At 48.9% G+C, this 13528-nt stretch overlaps 1 protein-coding gene and 1 long non-coding RNA gene across 8 annotated transcripts in view; both read left to right on the plus strand.

The window, feature by feature from the left end:
* The window catches only part of FOXN3 (forkhead box N3), a 196209-nt gene that overhangs the window by 32309 nt on the left and 150372 nt on the right, over positions 1-13528 (plus strand). The gene's annotated exons all lie outside the window — the stretch shown is intronic.
* LOC137856993 (uncharacterized) lies at positions 3594-9450 on the plus strand. Of its 2 annotated transcripts, none has more exons than XR_011096909.1 (3): positions 3594-3881; positions 4499-4718; positions 7796-9450. It is a non-coding gene; the product is annotated as an uncharacterized lncRNA (long non-coding RNA). The 2 variants fall into 2 exon arrangements; XR_011096911.1 differs by having other exon boundaries at positions 7799-9450.

A 13528-nucleotide genomic window follows, 5' to 3' on the forward strand; every position in this document is an offset into this window, starting at 1 on the left:
GGTCAAACATGAAGTTCCCTCTGGTTTGGCTGTTACCTAGAATTTTGTATCATTGATACAATGAATAGATGCAGGCTTTTGAAGTTCTCTGCTGCCTTAATTCCCTTCCAACAAGAGAGGGGGGAAAAAAAAGGAAAGGCGTCTCTCTTATGCATGTCTCTTAATGAGCAGCAAGAGGTGCTCAGCCCGCAGCCTGCTGCTGCACTCGGAATATAAAATTCCCCCAAATTACAAGTTGGGAGTGTGATAATGAACCGAAAGTAAATATGGTTCAGTTTGATATGAATCATTCTTTGGGGGTTTAATTGGGCTCAGATGAGCTGGCATCCTCGCTGTGAGAGCATCGAGTGGTTACACAACGAGGCAGGCGACGCTGCTCGGCCCAGCAGAGCTGTAGGAGCCACATGGCACCAGGGAAACCTGGCCATCAGAGAGGTCTCCCAGCATGGCTCAGGGAAGGTCCTGCTCTTCTCTGTGGCAGGAATTTGTGATCCCAAAGTAGAGCCACTGATGGCTTAGACAACTCACTGTGTCCAGGCAAGGACAGCCCTTCCTGGAGGAAAGGGCACGTGGGTTTGGCTCTGTGTGGGATGGGGAGCTGGAAGGTGCCCTGACTTGGAGATGGAACAGCACAGCGCTGGGGGGTACAGAGGACTTCAAAATATGAACTGTGCTGTAACGGGGAGAGAAAGAAATTGAGTATCGCCTGCTCTAAAGCCACGGTCATGGTTATGGGATGAGGTTCTTAACCTGGTACATGGAGATTTATATAAGCGATTCTCATTAATGCCACTGGGAATTACTCAGAGAAATACAAGTGCATCTCAATAAGAAATGTGCCTTGGCAGTTCACTATTAATATTTGAAGGCAATACAAGCAAAGTCTCCTCCTCTGAGTCAAGTAGGCAAAAACTAGTGGTATTCTGGGAAAAATAATCTGTTATTTTAGTCTTCTGAGGGGTTATAGGAAGGTGAGCCATTCATGCATACAAGTCCTCAAAATAAGGCATTTCTTCTATGTGTGGCATGTTAACTGTTCCTGTGGTTTTAGTGCTCAGCTCCTGCCTGCTGGTTGCTGACAGGCAGCAGCCCAGCACTGGGTTTAAGCACCACTGACCATCTTTGTTGACCTGCTCCATCCCAGGGCTTCAGTCCCGTCTTGTCATTTACCAGAGGAGAAGTGTTGGCCCCACTCTGCTCGCAGTAACATCCTTTAATAAAACAGGATCGGGAAGCTGCAGGTTAGAAAAAAAACAGAGGCATAAGCAAAATCAGAATTTGATTTTAGTCTAGTGAAATATCTCAAAGAGCTTCCTGCTTCTGAAGTGGCCACTGAAGTGGGTAGAAAGGGCCATGCATTTATGTGAGGTACAGAGGCAGGCAGACACTGACCTCCACTTGATGTTTCTTGGTTAGTTGTTGTTCCTCTGTTCAGTTTGTGTCAGCAGCAAGCTTTCAAGTTGGCATCTTCAGTATTTTCCCCTTCAAGTTTGCATCAAGTTTGAATGCTAAAACCTGCGTTCTGGCAGGGAGGGTTATTTTAGGCGCTGGTCCCATCCTGCGGTGTGCTGAGCGCTGCCACGCAGCAGGCTCGGGCTGCGTCTGTGCTCAGCGTGTTGCTGCAGCGCTTGCCCGGTCCCCGTAGGACCTGTGACTAATTGCTGCCGTGCTGTTTCAACTAATTTTCTCTATTATTCTTAGCAGTATTTACATAATTTTTAATGGAAGCCTGTTTCGCTTAAAAGAGAGAGAGTAAAATTTACTGTTCCTAGCAGATGTCAGAGCTCTGGAACAGCGCAGGACCTGGTGATGTGGCACCCCAGCGATGCCTCTGGCTTAGCAGAAGGGGCACCAAAACAGATGAGCCTTGCCTCCTGCCCTGCGGATGACAAATGCCAAAGCTGACCTTTATAACGGCACACTGCAGGTGACAGTCCACCCTGAAGCCAAGGGTTTCCCGCTGAGAAGGTCCTTGCTCATGGCTGTGCAAGTTGAATTTTCTCGGTTTTCACATTCCCAGCAAATAAATTGGTGAGATTAAAGTCAGTGCTCTGGATTGCGTGGTGCAAATCTTCATTTTGCTCTCAGATGAGGGTACATTACACTGATAATGTGCTCTTTTAATACATCAACAGAGATAACAATGCCTAAATAAATATCCTGCTTGATGCTTAGGTAAGGATTTCATCCTGCTTGCCTGTAGGCAGATACCAGAGAGAGTTTATGATTTGCTGCTCAAGGATTCAAGCCTTTCTTTCACTTTGTTTTGCATTCCAACTTGTGGCATATAGCTGCATAGAAATGACCACGAGGAAATAAAGCACGGAGTCACACAGTAGTTGCACAGAATAAAGTCAGCAGATAATAAGGGGTTAGAAACCACGGACCTCGGAAGGTCCAGTGACTTGCCTAATGCAGATGTTTTGTTGGACATTAAAAGGCAGAACTCCTGAGCGGTCACTGCTCTCCCCAGAAGTCAGACAGCCACGAGACCGTGTGAGGGTGCCCCTCTCCCCTCCTCTGCTGCCTGGACACAGTTATTTTACAGGAACTTCCAAAAACTTCCAACCACCGCTGTCATCTCCGTGACAAGTGATAGTACTTGCTGGGTTCAGCTGGGAGCACCAGGCTCCTGAGGCCAGGCTGGTTTTTGAGTACCCTGCTGGTGAAACAGGAGCCCAGTTTGGCTGCGAGATGGACATGGCCACAGAGCACAGGTGAGGGTCTGTGGTGGTGGCGCTGGGGGACACCAGAGAGGAAGGAAGGCTGTGGGAGATGAGTTGCTCAGGAGGGAAGAAGACATGTTTTCCAGCAGCTAAAACCCTTTTGTATTTTGGTTTCTGGTTAAGTTATTTATCCCAAACATTTGGGAGAAAAGCTGTCTCTCTATGAAATATTTAACACCCTTGCCTTCAGCTGTGGGCTGAGAAAGCTCCCAATCCACGTGTGAGTCACCAAGAGCTCCTCTGACAAAAATAGAGGAAGTCGATGCTTGCGATCGCTACAGGAAAATAAAAAACAAAACAAACAACACACAAATGTTTGCTGATTTGGAAAAAGCCGAGAATGGTTCATGTTTCTTGTACATCCATCGTTCTGTCATGTACATAGACCAGGACTCGTCGAGTCCCAGTTTTTAAGCGCAGATGATCTCAATATTCTGGGTAGTGTCACGTCCTATATAACACAGGTGAGTCGTCCCCCAGTCACTGGGCTTTTGTTAAACGCTGTTTGGGTTCATATCCTGCCATGATGAAGCCTGCGGGATGTAGATCAGTGCTTCCCTTCGTAGCTTATTCTTTCAGTAAATTGTTCGGAGTTTCATCAGCTTCATTCTCACTTCCAGCCATGAGTTCAAGCTCTGTGCAGCCACAAGACCCAAGCTTCGCAGTGTCCCCTTCTCTCAGGATGACAGCCGGGGACTGGTCTGCAGAGGGCAGGAGAGCGGTCCTGTCCTTCCTGGCATCGGAGGTGGTTCCTGGAGAGCCTGCAGTGGTGCGAGGCTAAGACCCCACTGTGGACAAGCAAGAGCGTGTCCATCTGCCTGGCTGTCAGCCTGATTCTTTAATCACAAAGCCTGACACAGAGCTGGGGCTTTGGTTACTGAGCTCCTCTGGTTAATCTGATGCAAGTCGAAGCACGGTCAGCTCTGTGACTGCAGTACGTTTTGTATCCTTCTTGATTGACTCCGTTAGGCAAATAGTGCCTGTTGGATCCTTCAGCTGCCGATCGTTTCGTGTGTCCGCTTGATTATAAAGGAGCCTGAGGTGCTGAGTGGGGTAGAAAGAGAGCACCTGATAACAAAACCTGTAACAAGAAAGGTTTGGGATAGAGCAGATCACGTTACAGCTGAGGTGTGAGCTGTTCCAGCAGTGCTGTTGGTGAGTGCTGTTATGCACTGTGCTTACGTGTGCCACGTATTCATGGCTGTAACTGAACTTGCTGCTTGTTCCTATTCAAGGATCAGGAACCAAATGAGTAAAATTAAGATGAAAAGTTTTTTTGGCATCTTTCTCCCTTTGGCCAAATTATTTTTTCACCGTGCAGATGAAGTTACCAGCTGCAGAGAGAGATGGCAATCTGTGTCCTGTAGCTAACTACAGAGACACCTCCAGCAGGGGTTGTACACCTCCTTCCACTGTGGACCACTTAACATTTTTTTACTGGCAATGTAGATTTCTTGTATAGGGAACGCAAACCTACTGATGAGAGGTCTGCTCCTCATTACCACTTGCAGATGTCATTCACAGAAGATACCTGTTTTCGCTGGCTGAAAACCGAGACAGTTTTTGTGCTCTCCGAGGTCACTTCTCTAGGGAAGACACAGACGTAGAACGCATTTTCTAGCCTATGTGCTCTGAGTACTTTTAAACAATTTATTGTGGCTTATGGACTTGATTCTGATTTCAAAGCAGTGTTTATATATTGTCTTGTGAAAAGGTTATTTCCAATTTAAGGCTATGAAAGTAAGATGTTGTTTTTTTTTTCATTTGTTGAGATGAGAAATATGAATGTTGTCCCCTGCTCCACCGCATGGTGCTTATTTGAAGATGCAGGGGTAGCTCCAGTAACCTCTGTTAGTAACAAGTCACCAGCTGAGCTGCACCGATGGACCAGTACGTCCTGGTGATCGTCCCTTGGACCGTTTGCTCCTTCGCATTGTGCGGGTGGGACCTGGACGTGTACCTGTGCTATGTGCCTGCCCTTGGGTAGCCGAGGTTGGTGGATGTGACTCTTTGTAGGTGGCTCGCCTGGTGCCCCCCTTTCTGGGAGGAGTGAATGAGATTGCTGAAAGTCAGTGAGGTTTTGAACATAAAAGTGTTAAAGACTGAAAGCTGTCAGATACCACCTCGATGGGCAGTCTGCAGGTACTTAGAGAGGAGTCGGGATGGTCAGGAGAGCATTCATACCAGCAGTGTGGAAAACATTAGACCCTTTTTAAACCTCTAGCTGGGTAAACACATGTGTAAGGACTCCTTGTCGGGAGGAGCTGGTGTGACCATTCACCTGTGCCTGAGCCGGCTGATAAAGCTGACAGCCTCATTCCCTGCCCATTGCTCGAGTTGCCTAATGCCGCAATTGCCGGCCTCTTTGATGAAAGGCAAGTTCATGTATCAGATTGTTGAGCATTAGGGATAGGGGATTAGATTTGCAGTGTAATCTTCCAGTAACATTCCTCTTGATCCAGAGACCACAGTGTATAAAAAGGGCTCTTTTCTCCCTGACATGGTGGTGGCCGGCTAAGGGACGCTATCTTCCACCTTCCTTTGGAGATAGTGAGGCTGCCGCCGACCTGATGCTCGCGAAGGTCACAGCTGCACCGGGCAAAATTAGTTCTGTGCAGGACAGTTAAGTAGATTGGATTTTCTCAGTTGTAGCTGATTTGCTTTCATCTAGGCTCCTCTTGCAAAGCCATTTAAAGTCCATTCCCCTCTGCCCCCCGCCGCTCTTCTGTGGGAAAGGACTGAAAGGGAGATATTTCTGCCTGGGCTCCGACCCTGCTCTGTGCCCCCTTCTCACATCTCTCCCAGCAAAGAGCCTGGGCAGGGGCTGGGGCAGGCTTAGTAGCTGCTCTGCAGCCTCAGGCTGGATTTCATCCCACCACAAACATCCTAGCTCCAGCAGGGAAGGTCCCATCAGCTCTTCCCACCTGCCCCTTGGCCCTCGCTTTGGGTCCAGGACCCTGGGGACCCTTCTGCTGCAGGCTCCTCGGGCATTGCTGCAGACATGGCTGACCCCCTTCTCGGTCCAGCTCCTTCCTGCTGTGGCTGGGTGCCCCTGCAGGTTTTGGAGAGCTGATGGAGACAGTTAATCCTGATGGAGACAGTTAATTTGGGTCAGAAGGCAGCACAGCCTTTGACTTCTAATCAGGAGAAAGCTTCTGCTGATGTCCGTAGCAGCTTCCCGTGAGTAAGAGGTTTGATGAGGTGAGTCTGGCCGCTGGAAGATGTGCCGGGTACCTGTCTGTACTGGCAAGGCACGGGATGTGGTCCTGGCTGCGGAGCACGTTCCCTGTGTGCGTGACAAGACACGAGAGGGAGGGAGGGTGCCTTCCTCCCAGGCATGTTTTCCTTAAAAATGCCTTTGCCTGCGGGGGTAACTACAGTGGGTTTCTGCCTGCTGGGGCACGTGTCCCATGTCAGAAAGCAGCCACTGATGGGAAAAGCCTCCTGGTTTCCAGGCGTCCTCCTTGTCCGCTCCCCTTTCTTGTAGTGAAACCTGCGGCAATGACTGCCCAGTGAATTTGGGAAGCGGCGCTGGAGTTTGTGGCAGAGAGCTGGTGGAGGGGTGCTGTGTGATGCTGGTAACAGGCCATGCGGTACCAGTTCAGCTCTGCAGCACCCATGGGGAGGATTCACAGGGAGGTTTGCTGGAGGGCAGGGATACCTCCTGCTTTGCAAAGGCACCTTCAGCCTTCGCCAAAAATCCCCTCCATCTGGGCCTGTATGGAAAAAGGGGTATGGCAATAACTGAGGGGAGAGGGAGCTACTGGTCGGTGTTCTCTGTGCCCCAAACCTGCTGCTGATGCAGAGCTGGCAGACTGTGCAGGCAGGGGCACCTGCTGCAACCCCCGCTGTAGGCTCTTTATGCTAGGGCAAGGGCAGAGGGTCGTGCTGCTGCAGGTGCTATGGCTGCAGTTTGCAGGCAGCCCAGCAAGGTGTAGGTGAGCTCAGCGGCTGCCCAGGGCGGGCAGAGAGGTCCCTGCAGGGCCAGCCTCGCTGCTTGGGGCTGTTTCACCGCCGGGGAGGAAGCACTGGGCTGCTGCAGGCCTCGAGCAGGTCACCCAACAGTGCTGGGGACAGGAGCGTGCCACGTGAGGCAGAGGGGTGCTGTGGCACTGCTGCTGTCCCCCCAGGTGCTGTGTTTGTGGACACCAGCACCTGCAGGAGGAGGGCAGCCTGCAGGGGAGCACAGAGCTTGGGTGCAGGACGTGCTGTGCCAGGCAGGTTCCCTCAGCGTGGTCAAATGCGCTAAAATGTGAAGGAGTAAAGAGGGGGGAAGAAACTTTCCAGTAATATCTTAAGGATGTGTTCAGCCACCCGTAGGGCCGGGCTCTTTATTACACGGAGACTGCAAATTCGTTTTAACGCAGTTAAACGAACGTTAACGCGTTAACGCGTTTTAACGCAGTCTTACAGGCTGCTGGATCTTAGCACGCTACAGACCGTGCAGTCACTGGCGCTTTGATGTCTTAATGCAGCAATGGTTGCAAAAGAGAAGCACCAGGTCAGCTGATTACACATGCAGCCAGATTGAGATTTCAGATTCCATTTTCTTTCCTAAAAGCTTTTGTAACTATCGTTTTCCCGAGCTGCGCTGAAAACATGTGGTGACCCTGGTTTGTCTTTGACTTTTTCTATTACTTTTTATTGGCATCTACCTTTATGTTATGACGGTACATTCTATACTGAATTACAGGCATAAATATTGCTCCAGGGCTTGGGCTTTGTAGATGATACACATTTGGGAAAGGCACTGGTGACTGAAGAAGAGTCAGTGCTCAGCGTGCGGATGTGTAGTGATAGGAAACATCAGCATCCTTTGTGTCTGCATGTCAGTGTAGGTCTGAGGTGCGAGGATTTCAGCTTGCTCATTCAGACAATGCATTAGGGATATGAAGTATTTGACAGTTCCTTTATATTTACTATTTTAATGTCAAAAATGTGTCACATCTGGTATTAATTGGTGGAAAATTATGCCTGTAATTTACCAATTTGATTGTCTGGGAAAATGGGAGAGAGTGTAACAAAACAAACGAGTGTCTATTAATCTTTTCAATTTGTCTGTTTACCAGCAGCGAAGGCAGCTCGGTACGTGGCACGCCGTAAGCAGCTCCCCAGCAGTGCTGTCACTTGCAGAGAGGACCAGAGCTGGTGCACTGGGAACTCGCTGAGGGGAGGATGGGGCCCTCAGGAAACCTCCCAGGACCATCACCAAGGGCGATATCCTCCAGGATGCCCTCTCCTATGGTGGGTGGAGGGTGCTGGTGGGTAATAACCCTGCGGGGTGACCGCACAGCATCCCCCTTCCCGCTGTCCTGGGTGTGGGGATGAACGAGCAGCTGCCAGGGATGTTGCTTTTGGTACCGCTTCACTGACGCCTGACACAAATCGGTGCATTTTTCCACTGTAATTGATGTAATCATTATTAATTAACAAACATAATTTTCAATGGTGTGGGTAAGAGATGGGTGGTTGCCGTCAGTGTAAACAGAACCAGTGTCTCACCTGTGAGACAAGGGTCATGTCTCCTGTCTCATGGCCGTGCTCACTTGGGTGCCTTCCAGCAAGCTCAGAAATGCCCTGCCTGTCCCGAGGAAGGCTGTATCATAATGGTGTTTCTGCTGACAGTTTTTCTTCCAGCCCACGTGAGCTTACAGCACGTGTTGTTTTGGCACTGGCTTTGAAGTAAAATGGACCAGTGTTCTCTTCAGCCCTGATTTTTTTCACACTTGTTGAAGGAGGAACAGAGGTAAAAGAAGCTAGCTTGTTCCTTCTGATTTTGCAAACACAGAAGTTGGTATCGCAGGTAACTTGTGGATCAAATCCAAACTACAGATACGCTTCAGCAAGAGGCTGTCACTGAGACTGAAAAGCTGAGTTTAATGAGGAGAGTGGCTGCCGTGTTTGGGACCAACTGGCAGGCACAGCAAAGGAAGCCGGGTGCGTCACACGGCTCTTTGGGTATGGCATGTGCACGGTGACAAAGCAGTAGCTTTTCTATCAAAAGACACCAGTGTATTTGTGAAAATATGTTTTTGGAGAGTCAAATACAAGGTGCTTATTTTAGTAGCAGAAAGCCCCTGAAACATGCCAGCTCTGGAGTAAGCACGTTCTGAAAAGTGACATATTCTGTATGATTATTCCGGTATGCACCATCTGTCGGTGGCGTATCCAAATATTTATGTATTTGGATTCTTGTAACTGTTATGAGGATACTGAAGTTCATAAATTATTTCGAATTCAGCAATCATTTTGTTACCTCTCTGTGTTTCAATAGTGACGTCTTGCGTGTCCCCGCTAAGGCTTTGTCACGGGTGCGGAATCACGGCGTGATTATGCAAGGGACGGGACACGCTTCACACAAAAAGTCTGCGGCCAGGAGGTGCCCGAGGCCGTGTCCCCTCCAGGGGCTGCACTGACTCCAGCTACTTCTTCCCGTTCAGTTTCAGACCGTGCCGCGCTCATTCAGCTCCACCCGGCCTTGTGCAGTGACTACACTTAGACTGGCAAATGCTATAATATGGCTAATTATGTTTAATGCAGATAATGTCGTATAATCAAAATAAAGAGTGGATTGCAAACAGATCCTTAAAGGGCACCAGGCACAGAAGTGACGCTGTTTTTATTACCACTGGCACCACTGAAGTGGTAGCAGCTGCTCGGCTCCGGCTGGTGCGGCCCCTTCCCAGGGATACGCGGAGTTTTCCAGAAGAAGGGCTAAGTGCATCGGAAGCACATTACTGCTGATAATAGTAATTAGCTCAGATGATCAGTAGAGCTCAAAATGTTTTGTAAAATATTATTATCTCAGCATTGCAAGTCTGCAAACTACGGCACAGAGGAACAACCAGAGGAGCTGCGGTTGGACTCGGGGATGGCCCCTGGCCGCTGCCCCTTCCCTTACAGCACCTCGTGCTCCCTGGCTGACCCCAGAAGTAGTAGGGGCATCCCCTCCCTCCCTCTGCCTTCCTTCTCACGAGCATTAGACACTTCCAAAAGGTGGAGAAATGCACTGGTGTGAAAGCGAATGTGGGTGGGACGCTCTTGAAAAGCCATTGTTAAGCCAAAAAAGAAAACCGCAAGCCATAAAGGTTGACAGAGATCCCCTGCAAGGGGCTCTTGTTTTGCTGCATACATTTGTTTTCTCTTGCTTACTAAAGGGATAAAGTGCAATCTAGGTTTCAGAGAGAGATGGCTGATTAATCTGTCTGCCAGGTACATATGGAAATAAATTAGCAAATGGTGCATCTGGGATTAAACTACCGCAGAGATGATAAATTATGGCCATCTTCTATGGCTGTGTTACTGAAGCTTCGCTGGGCTGCTAGCACTCAGTTACTTGCTATTCACGTGGTATCGCCGTGGCTGTGGGGTGGAAAGTCTCTGCAGCTGAAGCAATTTTCAACGACATGCTGGTTTCGGAAGAGGTCTGGCCAGGCCTATGCAGTTATGCAGTACCCTTAAATTAGGCATAGACGAAGAGATTTGATTTGGGCCATCTTCTGTGAATGAAGTGCTGGGGGCTGGGAATGCTCAGGAATGGGGAAGGCAGGGGCCTGCAGGAGCCTTTCCGTGCTGTCACCACCCAGCCCTCACACCAAGCAGCACTGGCACGGAGCTAGGAGAGCCTGCAAGTGAGCATCCTCAGGTACTGTGTGCAGTTCTGGGCACCACTGTACAAAAAGGATGTGAAACTGTTGGAGAGTGTCCAGAGAAGGGCTACAAAGATGGCCTGTTCACTAGGCCTGTTCAGCCTGGAAAAGGGGAGGCTGAGAGGAGACCTCATCGCTGCCTACAGCTTCCTCACGAGGGGCAGTGGAGGGGCAGGCACCGATCTGTTCGCTTTAGTGACCAGTGACAGGACCCGAGGGAATGGTGTCAAGCTGTGACTGGGGAAGTTCAGGCTGGACATCAAGAAGAGGCTCTTCACTGTGAGGGTTGTCACACATTGGAACAGGCTCCGCAGGGATGCAGTCACTGCACCAAGCCTGTCAGAGTTTAAGAAGTGTTTGGACTCTTAGTCATATGGTCTGAATTTCTGGGTAGACCTGTGCGGAGCCAGGAGCTGGACTCGATGATCCTTGTGGGTCCCTTCCAACCCGGGATATCCTGTGGTTCTGTGACTCTGATCCTCTGGCCTGCTCCTCTCCCCCACCCTTGGCCTGACCCAGCTGTCGCTGCTGGTTGCACAACTCCTGGTTATCTTTGAGATCAAGACGGAGGTGAAGCACCGTGCTGCAGCTGGTGTTTGCATTGAACCTTACTCCAGCCTTCTCAGCTTTGTCCCTGCTTCTGCTGCGTTTAAACCGATCTGTAAGTGGCCAGCCAGCAGCTGAGGTGTACCAGAGGTGCCTGCAATGGGACATCAGTTGTGGTGCTGGGAGCTGCCGGGCACATGCTGTGCTCCAGGCCCCATGGATGACACTGGTGAGCCCATCACAAGGCACGGGTAGCCGTGGGCCATGGTACCTTCAGGCCTGGCCAGGTGCCGGAGCATGGCTGGGGCGATAGTAACTGGGTAACCAGCCCCTGGTTTTATCCCCGGTGTCACTCCTTGCGGTGCGTGAGCCAAGCACAATGAGGATGTACGCGTTTGTAATTGAATAATGCAAGAACAACGTGTCTCGTTCCAAGATGTATCGGCGGGTGCAGGTCTGTAAATCTGAGCTAGCGAGGACTAGCTCTGCTCAATTAATCTAAGCAGGGAAATATTTACTAGAAATAGATTTATCTTCCAGTGACTATTTGCAAATTTTGGTTAACAACAACAGTTTGCTTGTGGTATAATCATGTCAAGCAGCGAGTGGGTCTCACTGTCGTTCCTGGCCTTTCCCAAGAAGTGTTCAGAGCAGAATGCGGAGTGAGTCAAGGGAAGCTCGGGCTGATGCACGAACAGATTGTGGCACAGTCATCTATTCTGCTGCGCACTTCAAGGAAAACCCCTGCAAATTAGACGTGTGGTTTCTAAATGTACAGAGAAAGCTACAGAAATTACATTTGGAATGAAAAAAATAGATGGAAGCGTCTAATCCTGTCTCATAAACAGCTCACGAATAGCTGCTGCTAAAATACTCTGCTTTAAGCATGCATTTAATTTGTGCTCTGGGAACAAAATAAAGTTGCTAAGATAAAACATTCTAATACTGATTTATGTAAATGTATTTGAACAAAGTAATGGTGTAGTTGCCTATAGCGAATTGTTTGGAATATGAAATGGTATTTATGAGCTGCTTCTCTCTATATGAATACAATAGGCGGTAGGAGATGCTACATAAAGGAAACATAATTGTACATTCAAAATGGAGTCTGATGCCATGGTTAGTAAGCAGGAAGGCCAGCTGAACAGATTGCTGTGTGTCTGATAGAGTCAAGCTGGAGATTATTCTACAGGCTATTTAGAGCATGCGTTTAATTTAAAATTCAGATATGTGCCACAGATGACCACAACAGTCATAGCAGGGCCATGTATGATAATTCTGATTGTTTGCTTATATCTCATATAGGGAAAAACTTCAAGTTGCTTTGCGAGCAGGAAACCAGGCTGCGTATCCTCAAAACATGGATGAAAAGAGAAAAACAATTGCAGTCCCCAGCTGCTGCAGGCATATGGGGCCAAATACATCCCGTCTGTTGAAGGTTATGGAGTTATGCCAGCGATGACTTTGATCCCTTATGTCTAGCAAAGTGAAACCAATATGTCAATTTGAGACGTCCCGCTACCTCTGATGTCCTACCAATGAAACACCACCCCGCACATGGTCTGAGCTGGCTAGTGCTGATGACCATCATTCAGAGCGGCTTGAATTTCCCAAGTGGCCGGGTCACAAATGTGACCAACAGGGATATTTCAGAAATGTTCTGGTTCTTGCTATGCTCATGCATGTGAAAGCAATGAACGAGAAATTGACTTTTGCATCAATGAGGGCTTAAGTCTGCCACTTGCTCCTAAAAGTGTGCACGCATCAGCCTGAAGCAGAGAAGACTAAGGCCCATCTGAAGCACTTCAACAAGGTGCTGCAGGACAAGGAACTGTTTCTGCATTCGGCATAATGCAAAGCATCTTTCACTGAAAAGCTCTTTCAAATCAGGACGGAGAATGGCGTGTAGAAATAATAGGGTTATTTGCTGTATTTGCTTTAGCATGCCAAAGTGTCTGTAGATACCTGGTGATGGGCTGAGCCACAAAGTTTGCATCCAGTCCTTTACAAGTTTAAGAGACGTTTGAATCCCTTGCTTTGAACAGGGCAGGTTTCCCAGTCCCCAGCAGCTGCTCTCCTGGGGAAATCAGGCACTCCAAAAGTCAATTCAGGTGAGCACCCTGTGAAGATAAGTAAAAACTGAAAAATCTGTGTGTGCAAAATTGTGCCTGTTGGGATCCTACGGGGATTAAAGTAAAATAGCACTCTGTCATCTGATCGGGGTTGAGGCAGCATCTTTGCAGAGCCCAGTTCCTCCCAGTTTGTTGCAGACCAGAGCTAACCTCCCAGTGTAAGAAAGCTGCAGCTGCTGCTGGGCGCTCGGTGGTGGTGACAGGATGGTTTGTGGAGACCAGAGTGATGTTTTAAAGGCAGTAATGAAAAGTAACTCTCTGGTCTCATGCTTACAAACCGTTCTCATGGGCTGTTCATGAAAATCAGAATGAGGTTAGAAAAATTATATAAATGCCAGTGGGATGTATCTGCAGGTGAGAGTCTGGCCAAGGTGATGTTCTTCTGATGACATTGCATTAGACTGTATGAAAGGCAGACCCTGGTAAACACCCTCCTGTAGTGTGGCTGGCAACACTTTACCCAAAATGATCCTGG

Source organism: Anas acuta, chromosome 5 (assembly GCF_963932015.1).
Source record: "Anas acuta chromosome 5, bAnaAcu1.1, whole genome shotgun sequence".
Lineage (NCBI taxonomy): Eukaryota > Metazoa > Chordata > Aves > Anseriformes > Anatidae > Anas > Anas acuta.